The following is a 14,605-nucleotide window of genomic DNA, read 5'->3' as shown; positions in this document are numbered from 1 at the left end:
TGTGACGATTCCAGATGGCACCAGGTGTTATTCCTGTAACGACGAACGCCCCAGACGACCTGGACTCAGGGACCCGGTCGACCTGAGTGACCCGACGGTGACCCCTCCTGACCACGGTACGAGGCGCCGACGGGGGTGTACCCATCTGTTGGAGCCGAAGGCGGGGGGGGGGGGGGGCAGGCTGGCGACTATGAGTGACGCGATGGCTGACGAAGTGACAGTGCGACTCCTCAGCGGGGAGAGTGATGTGGACTGGGTGCAGCCCGTGGTACTGGACATGCCCCCTGAGGAGATGATGGTGGTGCAAGCAGGGGACGGGCCTGAGGTACACTGGTCCACACGCTGTGTGACGGCCTCTCACTATCTCGGGGACTATGAGTGGGAGGGGCAGTTCAAGTACCGCGACCTACCAATGACGGACAGGGGTGGACTGTGCTGCAGCATCATGCAGCTGCTGCTACGGTTCACGCGACCTCAGACGAGCGATGTACACACACCTGTATGAACTAACAACAAGACTCGACCACGTCTGCCGGCATGAGCCGACGTCGGTGGGCAGAGCGGCCTTAGGGAGAGGGGGGCATATGGCGACAGTCGTCGTGCCCTCCTGGGCTTAGAGGTCGTTTCTGCCCATCGCCGGGTACCTGAGGGGGCTACGCCCCCCCTAACCCCCGGGGCCGTATAGTGAGTGCTCTGTGCTAGGGACGCACCCGCGTGTGCCCTAACTTCGCTTCTGGACCACTTAAGGACGTACATCTCTGTATAATTATTTGTAAATAGCTTAATTTGTAATTGTGTATTTAAATAGGGTAGTTATGCGTTTGAATCGTATAACTTTGTACAGAGGCCGCTCCTGGCTCGCGGTGAACACGTGACCCTCTGTGCCACTTTACCCCTTCCCCCAGGGTGGGGAGTCGTCAGTCACCGCTTGGCAGCCGTAGAGCGAGGAACTGTGACACAGTGCTCCGTGAGTCCACAGGCCCTCGTCCATGTGTGTTGTTAGCTTCGCTATCGTCGTTTCGGCTAGCATACGAGCATATGAAGTGTTTTTACAAATAATGAATATATTTTCATACTCTAAAGCTATTTTATGGTGTCTTGGAATGGATAATTACATGACTTAATATATCCTCAAGTCTGAATTATGTACGGATGAAAGTTTACAAGCTGAAATGTTAAAAATTTTTGTTCATCATATCAATTGTCTGGTTTTTCAAGTAGTTATATAACCAATTTCATCATGGACAAAAATGTTGTTTTAAATTATTTATGAATCGACAACGAAAGCAAAAAGAAAACGAATTCAAGAATTCACTTAAATAACATGGCTGTTTTCTTTCCCGATTTTATAAGCTGGAATTAACCAACACTAATTCAATCATAAACTAAATATTACAACTTAACAGGTTAAGTATATACTTCTTAAATTTTTGAATTGCAATTCTACCATAACATCTTAAAGCAATTTTTGTAATTAAACTCCTTTAAGCGAATTGGTGCCGAAATAGTCGGCTGTGGCCGGTAGGTGGCCTGGCTGAGGTCGGTTACCCGCGATGCTCACCATGTGGCCCAAGAATTTGACCTCCTGCGTACCCAGGTGGCACTTGTGGTGCACTACTGTCAAGTGGTGTGTGGCTAGGTGCTCTAGAACTAGAGTCAGATGGCAGATGTGTTCTTCCCAGGTCTCCGAGAAGATAATGATGTCATCGAGGTAAGCCAGTGCGAAGGGGTCGACGTAGCCCTCCAGTACCTGCGTCATCATCCCTTGGAACGTAACTGGAGTGCATTTCAATCCGAACAACATCGTCCGGAATTGAAATTTTCGACCATCGGGGATGTTGAACATGGTTTTCTCCCTGCCCTCGGCCGTATGGGGACCTGCCAGTAACCTGATTTAAGATCGAGGGTGCCGAAAACTCTGGCCCATCCGAGGCCTGCCACTGCATTCTCTACGCTGATTTGCGTTGGGGGGGGGGGGGGGGGGGGAGTTGACCGTTATCGCATTCAGCAGGCGGAAGGCAATGCAGAATCGTAAGAACCCGTCTTTCTTCGGCGCCAGCTTGATGCAAGCTTTGTAGTGACTGTTCGAGGGCTCGATGACACCGTCCTGGAGCATCTCCACGACTGTTTCCTAATGGCATGCTGCTTCCGGAAACCATAACCTCTAGGGGGCTCGTACACCAGGTTGTTATGTGTGGTCGGGATGTGGTGTTCCGTGACTGTGGTTAGCCTGAGTGGGTCGGACATTGTGAACACATCCTGCCTCTCTGTCAACACTCGGTCTACTGCCACGCGGTACTCAGGTGGGACATCGTGACATACATAGTGTAGTGTTATGGCCTCTTTAGTCCCCTCGGGCATTGCCCCTGTACCAACCTCGGGGAATAGTACAAGTATTTATCAATTAATTTAAATAAAACAGCAATAGAACATTAAATAAGCAAGGTGCCTAATGAAGGACATGTGAACTCTTACCAAGGGATTTACACAAGTTCGTTCAACAAATTTATTCGTTCAAAACAAGTAACATGCAACTAAGAAAATGACAGCGAAAATAACGAGTGAGTACAGTACCAATAGCAATGACACATCTTGAAATCATGCAGATGCAATATACTGAACAATTCATGCGATACAATTACATTTCCTGCATATCATGATCAAACAAAGCTTAACAGCACTAAATAAGTCTCGTGATTACATTAGCAATAGCAATGACTAACCTTTAAAATCATGCAGATGCAAAATACTGAACAATTCAGGCAATACACTAATTTTTCCTGCATGTCATGATCAAACAAAGCCTAACAGCACTACATAAGATTCGTGATTACAGTAACAATAGCAATAATTAACCTTTAAAATCATGCAGATGCAAAATACTGAACAATTCATGCAATACACTAATTTTTCCTGCATGTCATGATCAAACAAAGCATAACAGTACTTCATAAGATTCGTGATTACAGTAACAATAGCAATGATTAACCTTTAAAATCATGCAGATGCAAAATACTGAACAATTCATGCAATACAAAAATTCGCTAGATTCATGCAAGAGCGATATCAAGAACATTTAATACACTAGTCATAATTTATATCGAAAGAGAGAAGCCTGATACAATTACCACATCTGACAAAGGTTACAACAAATATTTCACATGACGACCTAACCTAACCGAACCCTGTCATAGATTCACGAAACATCGTTAGTGCAAACTGCAATACAATAAAACAAATATATTGCTAACATTACATATTTACGACACCGCGGTGTCGGTCAATGCACCACAATTACAATTACATTAAAGCATTTAACTCGCAAAGTTTTATATAACTCCTTTTACATAGAGTGTGCCAAGCACCGACCACTCGTGAACATTTAAAGTTTACCTATAAAATTGATAATACTGGGCAAAGGCAACACAGCCAATCAAAACGACTGAGTGACATTATGAAACAAAATGATTCCTACATGTAAGTAATGATAGTCAAAACAAAATTTCCAAAGGCAATACGAAAACCAATTTAGAAAAAACCTAATCCAAAGTTAATCAATCACATACCCCCTTCGTGCTGCCCACATACATCGGAGACATGCTACCCTATTATTTACATGTTACCTCTTTCAAACCTGAAATAAGAAGGTCAAACAGTCATTGCAACTACCAGGGAGACCAAACGCTCGAGCGCATGCGCAGAGAGAAGACTGGAGTAGGGGAAAAGGAGGGGAGGCAGCACAGACCACCAGGGAGGGGACAATAAGAAGGAGAGGAAGGAGGGAAGAATCTTGTTTGTCGATGACGTCACTCAAATGTCTTCTTGCTGCCGGCACAACCACCCACCCTTAAAACCCTAACTAGGGTTTGACACCCTAAAATCCGGCCTCTTGATGCTTCACCACTCCTAGCCACATAGTTATACACTCAGCTCTATCAAGTCTAAGTCCGTCGTCCATTGAAGATTAAGCGTAGCATGCTCATGAAGAGAAGAATTGAGCAGACGAAGTCCAGAAGAAGAGTGAAGAGGTTGCTTCGCTGCAGACAGAAACAAAGTATCACTAGGCAAAGAGCACCTATAAGTTCGTCAACCGCTGAACAGCGGTGGCACACAGGACGCTGAGTTCAGGAACATGCTCCAAGAGCAGGCAGACCCCCGATGTACTTCAGGAGATGAGCACCACAGCAAGCAGGGTTTAATTGTATCCGTCTTCCATAGCGTCCTCCGGTCTAGACGAGGGTGGTGTCGGCAGCAAGGGAATCCAAAATCCTCTTCTTCGATGATGCAGTATCCATTGCGGTTCCATGTAACAACCAAACTTCTTACAGCATAGCGATCCATATCAAGAATGGGATACAGGTTATAGGCATTGGAAACAAGGGGAAAACACTGGGAGTAGCGCATGCTTACCGATCATCCAAAAAAAACTAAAGTGCATCTCTACAAGATTATGACCACTAACAACCTTTCTCACGTAGCCAGTTAAAACAAACCATGACACTGACAGAAATACACAACTATCATGACTACATATGTGACAAGCATACACGATATCATTACCTGTGAGAATTGATAAACAGAGAAAGTAGCCCTTTCCCACATAATAAATGCAATAATTTAGATACATAGAATCATAGTAACAAATTACTTAACAAATGTTTTTATCTGACTAGTGTGAGATTTTCTAAACACCTTGTTATCTCTGTTTACAAGCAACACAGTATTTTTACCTAAAAACTTCTTTATAACAAATGGCCCAAAAAAACGAGGTATCAGCTTACTGCTGACCTTAGCCGCAGCATCAGGCAACACATCATTCCTGCAACAAACCACGTCTCCTGGGTGAAAACTGTGCTGTTCATGAGAAGCTTCATAACGCTTTGCTACAGTGGCTTGAGCCCGTTTTAAATTAGAAACCACAGTTTCAAAAAGCTCTTCGCGGGAAGCATCATCTAGCGGGAGTGAAGGAGAAGGGATGCCCCACTCATTGAGCAGAGGATGTGCAAGATGCCTACCAAGGAAGGGCAGCATTAAAACCCAGATTAATCAAGTCCAGATCCTCATCCCAAAGGGTGTGGTCCTTATTATAAAAAATTGTTAGACAAGAATTAAGGTTACGATTAAATCGTTTTACCACGTTACCCTTGGGAAAATATGAAGTACCGAAAATTGGTCGAATTGCTCATTTGAAACACATATTCTTATATGCCACTGACTGAAAACACTTGGCATTATCTGAAGTCAGAAAACACGGAGCCCCAAAGAGCTTCCAAACCTGTGATGTCAAAACTTTTACCACCGTAGAGGCTTTCAAATTTCTCATAGGAAGTAAAAACACAAATTTTGAAAAAATATCTAATAAAATAAAATGCACACATTACCCTTTTTAGACCTCACTAGAGGACCGAACACATCCAAGTGCGCAGTATGCCAAGGAGCTTCAGGCAAACTAGTAGCGTGCAAGCCCAAGTTAGCTTGACGAGGAGGCTTACAAAGATGACAATCTGAACATTTCTGCACATAATTCTTAACATCCTCAATTAGAGATGGCCATGCAAAATGTAAAGCAATATTCTTCAATGTTTTTGCCCTCCCCAAATGTCCTCCAAACACCGAAGAATGGAAATACTTCAACACAACCGATCGTAACGATAAGGGAACTAGCACCTTTTTTGCTCGTCCTGTCTTCCCCGTATAACAGATTAGCCCATTATGCATACAATAAGGAATAGTATCACCATTATCAATTTTTTGGGACAATTCTACACAAAAGGAGTCCTGCGCTTGAGCCTCTTTTAAGTTGGCGAAAGTTTCCGGAATAACCCGCAAGGCCGACACCTCCGCTACCTTGACATCATAGGCAGAGTCAACCTGGTAATCTTCCGGCTGAAACATGTGCGAAAGTGCATCTGCGACCACATTATCAGCTCCACGAATATGATGAATTTTGTACCGAAAACGAGAGAGACGCAACACCCATCTACCAATTCTGCCCACTTGATCAGGGTGGTTCAAGAGCCATGTCAGAGCCTGGTTGTCAGAATATAAATCAAATTCAGAACAATCCAAATAGGTTTGAAACTTCTCCATACCATAAATGCATGCAAGACCTTCCTTTTCAGAAGCACTAAGCTTGCGCTCAGAAACTGTGAGCGCCCGACTGGCATACGCAATGGGCCTTAACCTACCCTCTTCCATTTGTCCCAAAACCGCTCCCAGAGCCAAGGAAGACGCATCCACTTGCAAAGCAAAACGCTTAGAAAAGTCAGGCTATATGAGAACTGGAGGAGAGGCAAGATTATTCTTGAGAATTTTAAACGCCGATTCTTGATCTTCACCCCACTCAAATTTTTGACCTTTTCGCTTCAGAAGATTCAAAGGAGCCGCATGAACAGAAAAATCTTTAACAAAACGGGCATAGTAACCCAAAACACCAAGGAATAGCTGTACACCCTTCACATTCTTTGGACGCGGAAAATTAAGTATAGGAGCAATCTTATCAGGATCCATCAACAGTTCTCCAGAAGAAATCAAATAACCCAAAACTTTAACATGTCTTTTACCCAGGGTAATCTTATTCGGGTTGACTGTAAGACCCGCCAACCGAAGTCTGTCAAAAACCTGTCGAACATGATCCATGTGCTCTTCCCAAGAATTACTATATATAATAATGTCATCCATATAGTTGAACACAAACTGAAATTTGATGTCACCCAATATATGTTCCAGCACTCTAGATAATGGCTGTGACCCAAATGAGGAACCCATAGGTACCCTATTATACTCAAAATGACCCCATGGGGTGGAAAAGGCCACATATTTCCTACAATCAAGATGTATTAGCACCTGATGTAACCTAGAGTTCAGGTCCACAATAGTGAAATACTTGGCACAACCCAGATGCTGCAATGCACTCTCAACCATCGGCATGGGAAATGGGTCAAATACTATGAGGTCATTAACCTGCTTAAAGAAATGAACTAGCCTGAATTCACCTGGTTATTTCTTGGCAATCAGAAAAGTCGGGGTACAATATTCAGATACCGAAGGTGATATGACACCCGCCTTTAGCAATTTATCAATGAGAGTTCGCATAATCTGCATTTTAGGAGGAGATAAGCGGTATGGGCGCTCTCTAACCGGCAAGTCTTCCTTGACACGAAAACGATAGGGAAACACATCACATCTTCCCAATTTCTTTGTGACAACATCAGAATATTCCTCCAATTTACTACTCAACTGCTTAATCTGCTCCACTCCTTCCTTCACAACCACTTCCATCACAGAACAACTGCCCTCATTAGCCCAAGGAATCTCAACATCCGATGCAAAAGCAAAACGCAAGCACCTCTTGCCTGCATCTACAACACACTGAGCATGCCCTAAAAAGTCTGCGGAATTATCCAGAAAAGAAAGCTCCAGGAAAAACAACCATTTTTAAAATGTAATCGTACACAGGACCTAGAAGACACCATTTCTCCATTAGCTACACAAGCTCGCAACTGCTGGTCTTCTGAACACACCCTGTATAAATTAGGACCTTCCCTCTACAAACTTTCGAAAAATTTAGCACTAACCACGCAATGCGTGGCCCCTGTATCCACAAGTGCCAAAACCTGTTTACCATATTAAAGTATTGGGACTTGACACGCTCGAGGCGAATTACCTTTTATTCTTTGAACCCCACTCACACACCTCACATGAGTGGAGCGGCCTCGTTTCCCGGACATTTCTCCCTAACATGACCTGGTTGTTTGCAACGAAAACACAGTCGTTCAGAATAAGCAATCTGTGGACTAGTGCAACGCGAGGACACATGTCCATACTGACAGCAATTAGCACATCTAACATTCACAGCACCAGACAGAGTCGCACCAAATGCCTCCACCTTTGGCGAATTACTATTCGTAACGTTTTGCTTGGAGCGACCACTCACAACTGCCCTACTAGAAAGCTGGACGCCTTGTCCAGAACATTGGCTACGAGTCTCACTAACAGAAAATTTCCTAGCATATTCCTTCGTAGCCAGCAGTCTGTTCTCAACTTCACTAGCCAGAGCCCTCAACTGCGCAAAGGAGCGTGGCACAGATGCAAAACTACAGTGCTGCAGGGTAAGAGGAAATAGATTTCCCACAATAATCTCTACTAGAGTTGCCTCGGGAAGACCTGTGCACAACACATTCGAAAAGTCTATAACTGAATTGACAAAATGTATCATCGGCTCATTCGGTTCCTGAAAACGATAAACTAGATCAGCCTTGCACTTTTCTCTCACCCGCGGAGGACAAGCATAGTCCAACACGGACTTCGCAAAGTCATTAAATTTACCGTGCACCCTAATGACATCACACAATTACTGTAGAAAATGATCAGCACACTTCGTAAGAAGTGAGTGGACAAAATCTGATTCGCTCACTAACATGAGCTCACACAATTTTCTGGCAGCAATCAGAAAATCCAAGACCGCATGAGGATCCCCGGATGACAACTTTGGCAACCCCTGCAGGGATTTTAGAAATAACTTTTGACTGAAGGAAGGAGGAATGCTTGGACTCACAGATGTTGCTTCCTGCGAAGGCGGTGCGGACAGTTCCGCGCGGAGAAACTGAACTGCCATTCGCCTTAGATCTTGCACCGTCTCACGCTCCTCGCTAGCCACGCCCACGTCAGATAGAAAGGCCAACAACTCAACCTTGCTGACAGTGTAGACCCAAGAAACGGACATGGTCACTGTTGGCTCGTGTTCACATGAAACAAAGACAAACAAAGAATTAGACACACAAGCTAGCAGAGTCGCGCAGAATTTGTACCAACCTCGGGGAATATTACAAGTATTTATCAATTAATTTAAATAAAACAGCAATAGAACATTAAATAAGCAAGGTGCCTAATGAAGGACATGTGAACTTGACACGGCCGCGGCTAGTCCCTGTTATTAGTGGCGCGTCTCCGGCTGCTCAGGGGCGGTAGATTAGGGTTCGTGCCTCGTGGCCTAAGGGATCTAGCCTGCCCAGGATGACTTCAGGAAATAAAGTCCGAATTAAGTTTTTATGGTTTTATGCACGATAAAACATACCCTTTACATGGGGCTACCGCGGTCCCGCCTGTGGCAATCTCAATAAGGGCGATGCCCGGTTCCGCGCACTTTAATTTTCCCGCACACTGCAAGGGGCGTCCAACCTGTACTGTAATCGCGACTAAAAAGGCCTAGCTGTGGAGCGACGTCTCCCTGCGTCCACCTCCCTGCGTCTCTCGAGCGCGACTGCTCTCCCACGTGCCGCGCAAGCGACTCCCCTCCCACGTGCCGCGACCTTGACTCCCCCCCTCTGCGAGCCCGCGGAACGCGCGGATTGGCCACAGGCGGAGAACCACGGCCTAGGCGCCCGGTGAATAATACCAATAAAATAAATGAAATATGAACTATAAAAACAAATTAATCTGAAATGAAATACAATACAAAATAAGTACATACAAAAGGAAACACAAGTCTACACTGCACCCTCGGCGAGTAGAAACACTTCCACGAAGCAACACTCGCAGGAGAAGGCATTGGCGTGACATATAGGCCTGTAAGAGTTAAGGAGGCCTTTGGGCCGACGTCAAACTCTTACCAAGGGATTTACACAAGTTCGTTCAACAAATTTATTCGTTCAAAACAAGTAACATGCAACTAAGAAAATGACAGCGAAAATAACGAGTGAGTACAGTACCAATAGCAATGACACATCTTGAAATCATGCAGATGCAATATACTGAACAAATCATGCGATACAATAACGTTTCCTGCATATCATGATCAAACAAAGCTTAACAGCACTAAATAAGTCTCGTGATTACATTAGCAATAGCAATGACTAACCTTTAAAATCATGCAGATGCAAAATACTGAACAATTCAGGCAATACACTAATTTTTCCTGCATGTCATGATCAAACAAAGCCTAACAGCACTACCTACATAAGATTCGTGATTACAGTAACAATAGCAATGATTAACCTTTAAAATCATGCAGATGCAAAATACTGAACAATTCATGCAATACACTAATTTTTCCTGCATGTCATGATATAACAAAGCCTAACAGCACTACATAAGATTCGTGATTACAGTAACAATAGCAATGATTAACCTTTAAAATCATGCAGATGCAAAATACTGAACAATTCATGCAATACAAAAATTCGCTAGATTCATGTAAGAGTGATATCAAGAGCAATTAATACACTGGTAAAAATTTATATCGAAAGAGAGAAGCCTGATACAATTACCACATCTGACAAAGGTTACAACAAAATATTTCACATGACGACCTAACCTAACCGAACCCTGTCATAGATTCACGAAACATCGTTAGTGCAAACTGCAATACAATAAAACAAATATATTGCTAACATTAAATATTTACGACACCGTGGTGTCGGTCAATGCACCACAATTACAATTACATTAAAGCATTTAACTCGCAAAGTTTTATATAACTCCTTTTACATAGAGTGTGCCAAGCACCGACCACTCGTGAACATTTAAAGTTTACCTATAAAATTGATAATACTGGGCAAAGGCAACACAGCCAATCAAAACGACTGAAAGACATTATGAAACAAAATGATTCCTACATGTAAGTAATGATAATCAAAACAAAATTTCCAAAGGCAATCCGAAAACCAATTTAGAAAAAACCTAATCCAAAGTTAATCAATCACATACCCCCTTCGTGCTGCCCACATACATTGGAGACATGCTACCCTATTATTTACATGTTACCTCTTTCAAACCTAAAATAAGAAGAAGGTCAAACAGTCATTGCAACTACCAGGGAGACCAAACGCTCGAGCGCATGCGCAGAGAGAAGACTGGAGTAGGGGAAAAGGAGGGGAGGCAGCACAGACCACCAGGGAGGGGACAATAAGAAGGAGAGGAAGGAGGGAAGATTCTTGTTTGTCGATGACGTCACTCAAATGTCTTCTTGCTGCCAGCACCCCCCTATCGCGTAGATAACTAGTCGCTCCTGGGTGCCGATGTGTACCCGGATGGACTTCATCTCGATTACCGCATCCTGCTCGGCTAGCCAGGGTTGGCCTAAGACTATCTCCTCACAGAGGTCCTTGACAACAAGGGCTATCACTGTGGTGGTGTAGTCCCGCAGGCTTACCTTTAGTACCGCCTGCCCCACAGCCATGCCTGGCTGGGTGCTGGTCGCCAGCCGCAACTCCCCCTGGTGTGGTTGGAGCATCCCGGGTGGAACGAGGTGGGGGGCCACGAACACGTGGCTCGCCCCAGTGTCTACTAGGGCGGCGGCGGGTTGTCCGTTGACCTTCACTGGGATGCTTAGTAGGCTGTCCCGGGGGCGGGACAGCTGGTTCAGCCGGGGTGGTGTCTCTCCTTCCGCGGTGAACGTGTGTATCATGGAAACAGGGGGTGGTTCTAGCGCCACACCCCTGAGTTCGTGTTTCCTGGCGGGTTACTTGGTGGTGGCTGTTGATGCTGTGACAGGGGGCAGTCTTTGTGCCAGTGGTTTGTGCTATTGGGGCACCCCTGCTGACACTGTGGTAGCCTCACGTCGTCCCGTTTTGGTGTCCAGTCGGGTCGTCCCTGTCTAGGTGGTGTGTAGTTTGGTGGTGGTGCGCCCTCGATGGCTCGCCATCGTTTCGGTGGTGGGGTACTGTTTGCCTCTGGTGCATTTGCTGGGTTTGACCCCCGGTTCGGTGTTAGGCTGGTACGCCCCCGACTTGTGTTCGGCTTGCTTTGGTGCCAAAGGTCCCGCAGGTTCTGTTCGATCGCGATGGCCTCTTGTACGTACTCTTCGACCGAATCGGTTCGGCAGAAGCGCATGAATGGCTGGAGTCCAGTGAGCAGAAAGGCTATCACGGTGGGTAACGCAGTTGTGGGTCGTGTCTGTGGTGCTACGTGCTTGAAAAGTTGTATATTTTGCGTGATGAAATGTTCGACTGCTTCGCCCTCGCGTTGCCGCTCGCCATTGAATTGCGACGTGCAGTAGACTAACGCCTGGCCGGTGTCGAAGCGGCGGGTGAGTGCGGCAGAGAACTCACCCCACGGCATGCCAAACTGGCTCCACTGGCCCCACCATTGGCAGGCTGTGCCCCGTAGTTGTTCCCTGGCTCATCCTGATTACTCGTCTGTTGGCATCCCTGACCGGGTTAGTAGCACTTCGTAGCTCTCCACGAAGCTCCGCGGGTCCTCGTGTCCGAGGCCACCGAATTCGGGTAGTAGGAGTTTTCCCTGGTAGCCTTGGGGGCGGTTGTTCATCCCGAGATTCGGGTCAGCGAATGCTGTTGGCTTCCGCGTTTAGAGTTTTCCCTGCGCGGTGTTTGTGCACGCGGTGCATGTGGTCGGTCGAGTGTCCACCAGGGTGGTGCTGGTTACTGTTTCCGTATTTATGGGTTGTGTGTCATTTTTCCCGGTTAGCCATTGCCAGACCGGTTGTCCGCGGTTCGCAGGTGGTAGCTGTTCGTCCCACGGCTTTAGCCATGAGTGGTCGTGGGGGTCGTTACTGCGGGCGGTGTATTGGCAGGTCATGTAACATGGTCTTGATCCCGTCAGTAGATCCGCCTCTCTGGGCAACAGGCAATGGGCACATATGACGTCGGTAGTCTGGGTCTGCATGGTGCTCTGGGTTATGATGCATGTTCCGCTGTGGCGACGGGCTTATTCACTCGCGGCGCTGTGAGTGCGCGGTAAGTCTGCGCACGGGGTCGCGCTCGCTAGCTGGGCAGGTGCCCAGATAGCTTCACAAAGCAGAGGCCGAGAATGGCCGCGGTACAGGTGGGGTGTGGATGGGCGTGCGAAGAGGTGGCCAAGAGCGCCCGGACTGTTGCGCAAAGCGGAGAACGGAAATGGGTCACAGGAGGAGGGGGAGTGAGGATAGCCTTGCGCAGCGGCGGCCGAGAGCGCCCGTACAGCCACACAAAGTGGAGGTCGAGAATGGCCGCGATGGAGGAGGGGTGTGGAGGGGTGCAGGTGGTGACATCGATGGTGCGTCGTGCATTGGGCCGGAATGTTTAAGGGGAAGGGGGGGGGGTTGTTGGAGCCCCTTTTTTCCTCGCTTCGTCGCGCTGGTCTGTCTGACCCTAATCCCCTTTTCCTGCGCAAAATGGCCGTCCCGTGTCCGTGATGTGGCTTGGTGTGGCCAAAAAAAATTAACAGATAAATTGCTAAAAAAAAAATGTTTTTTTTTTTTTTGTGATAGTTTTTGTAAGACGAACATGAAGAAAATCTGGACTTTTCCAAATGCCGTTGTCCGGGCTCTCGTGTTCGAGATCCGGCATGGTTCCTAGCGGGAAGGCTGGTTTTTTAGTGAAATTTTATCCGGGAGGGTGCCAGGCTAGCTCTGTAGCTAACCAAGAGTTGGGTCGTTGGGTGCGAATGCCCCTGCGTGGCCCGCTAGGACCGTCGGCGGTGGTCGTGGTTGGAGGAATCCCTGGCTATTGATACGTTACGGGCCCTGCACAGCCTAACACGCTGATTCCTGCCTGGATTTGGGAAGTTCACAAAATACCATACAAGGGTTCGGTTTTGCACTGTCGTATACACGTCGCGGAGTGTGCGGAGTGGAAGTTTAATTGAAATCGAACAGTTACACTTGCAGTTTACACTTACACGATGCACATTGAATTTCCCTACAAAAATTACACTAAATGGACACTGGGCGCTCTGACGCGCAGTCACTAATATTCAGGGACTGGAAGTAATGAGCTACTAGTAACGTTATTTGTAACAGTTACTTTTTATGGTAACGATCGTGGTAACGCAATATATTAAGTTTTCAGTAACTGTAACTGTAACTGAATGACATTTTTCTGCCTTAAAGTAACAATAATTGTCGTTACTTCTTGCATTACATTTTTAAAATGTATTTCTTATTGAACGAACAACGATTTGTTGATATTTTTAATCCCAGAACGAAAATCCCGACGAGCATATTATTTGCGATGGTATTGCTTGTACTTGTAAAACTGCTGTTGGTTAGCCTGCGCTCGTATTTTGATTGTCATTTCTTTAATATTTGCGGCATGCGGGTTTACTAATGTGCTGTTTAATTAATTAACCTACCTGTGCACATGCGCGAAAGCAATGACAGAATCTAATGATGCGAGAAGCCGAGAAAGCAGTCCAGAATTTTCGTTGCTGTGGCCTTCATATTCTCATTTTTTCGAAGTTCGGTCGAGTGATAAAAATAACCTTATTGTGAAATGCTTGTTGTGTGGTGCTGCCAACAATTTTGTAGTGTGAACTAATTACTCAATGTAATTTAAGACCTATTTAAAAATTTTCAGTTTAAATAAACATATATCTTTACTAAACACAATATGTTTTATTAGATTTTAATTAATTATAACAATATTACGTATCACATTTTTAGTTTTTCACAAAGTAATTGTTAAAGTAACTTACAGTTACTTTTCTCATAACTGTAACTGTAACTGGTTTATTTTCAGTAGTGTAACTTGTAGTTGTAACAGGGTTACATTTCCAATGGAGTATTTGTAACTGTAACTGAGTTACTTTTTAAAAGTAAAATTCCAGTCCCTGCTAATATTAAATCCTCACACCAGTCGAGGTTGTGGGGGAGGTCGATTGGAGGCAG

This window comes from Bacillus rossius, chromosome 6, assembly GCF_032445375.1.
Source record: "Bacillus rossius redtenbacheri isolate Brsri chromosome 6, Brsri_v3, whole genome shotgun sequence".
Lineage (NCBI taxonomy): Eukaryota > Metazoa > Arthropoda > Insecta > Phasmatodea > Bacillidae > Bacillus > Bacillus rossius.
The sequence above is the reverse complement of the archived record's forward strand: the minus strand, read 5'-3'. Positions refer to the sequence as shown.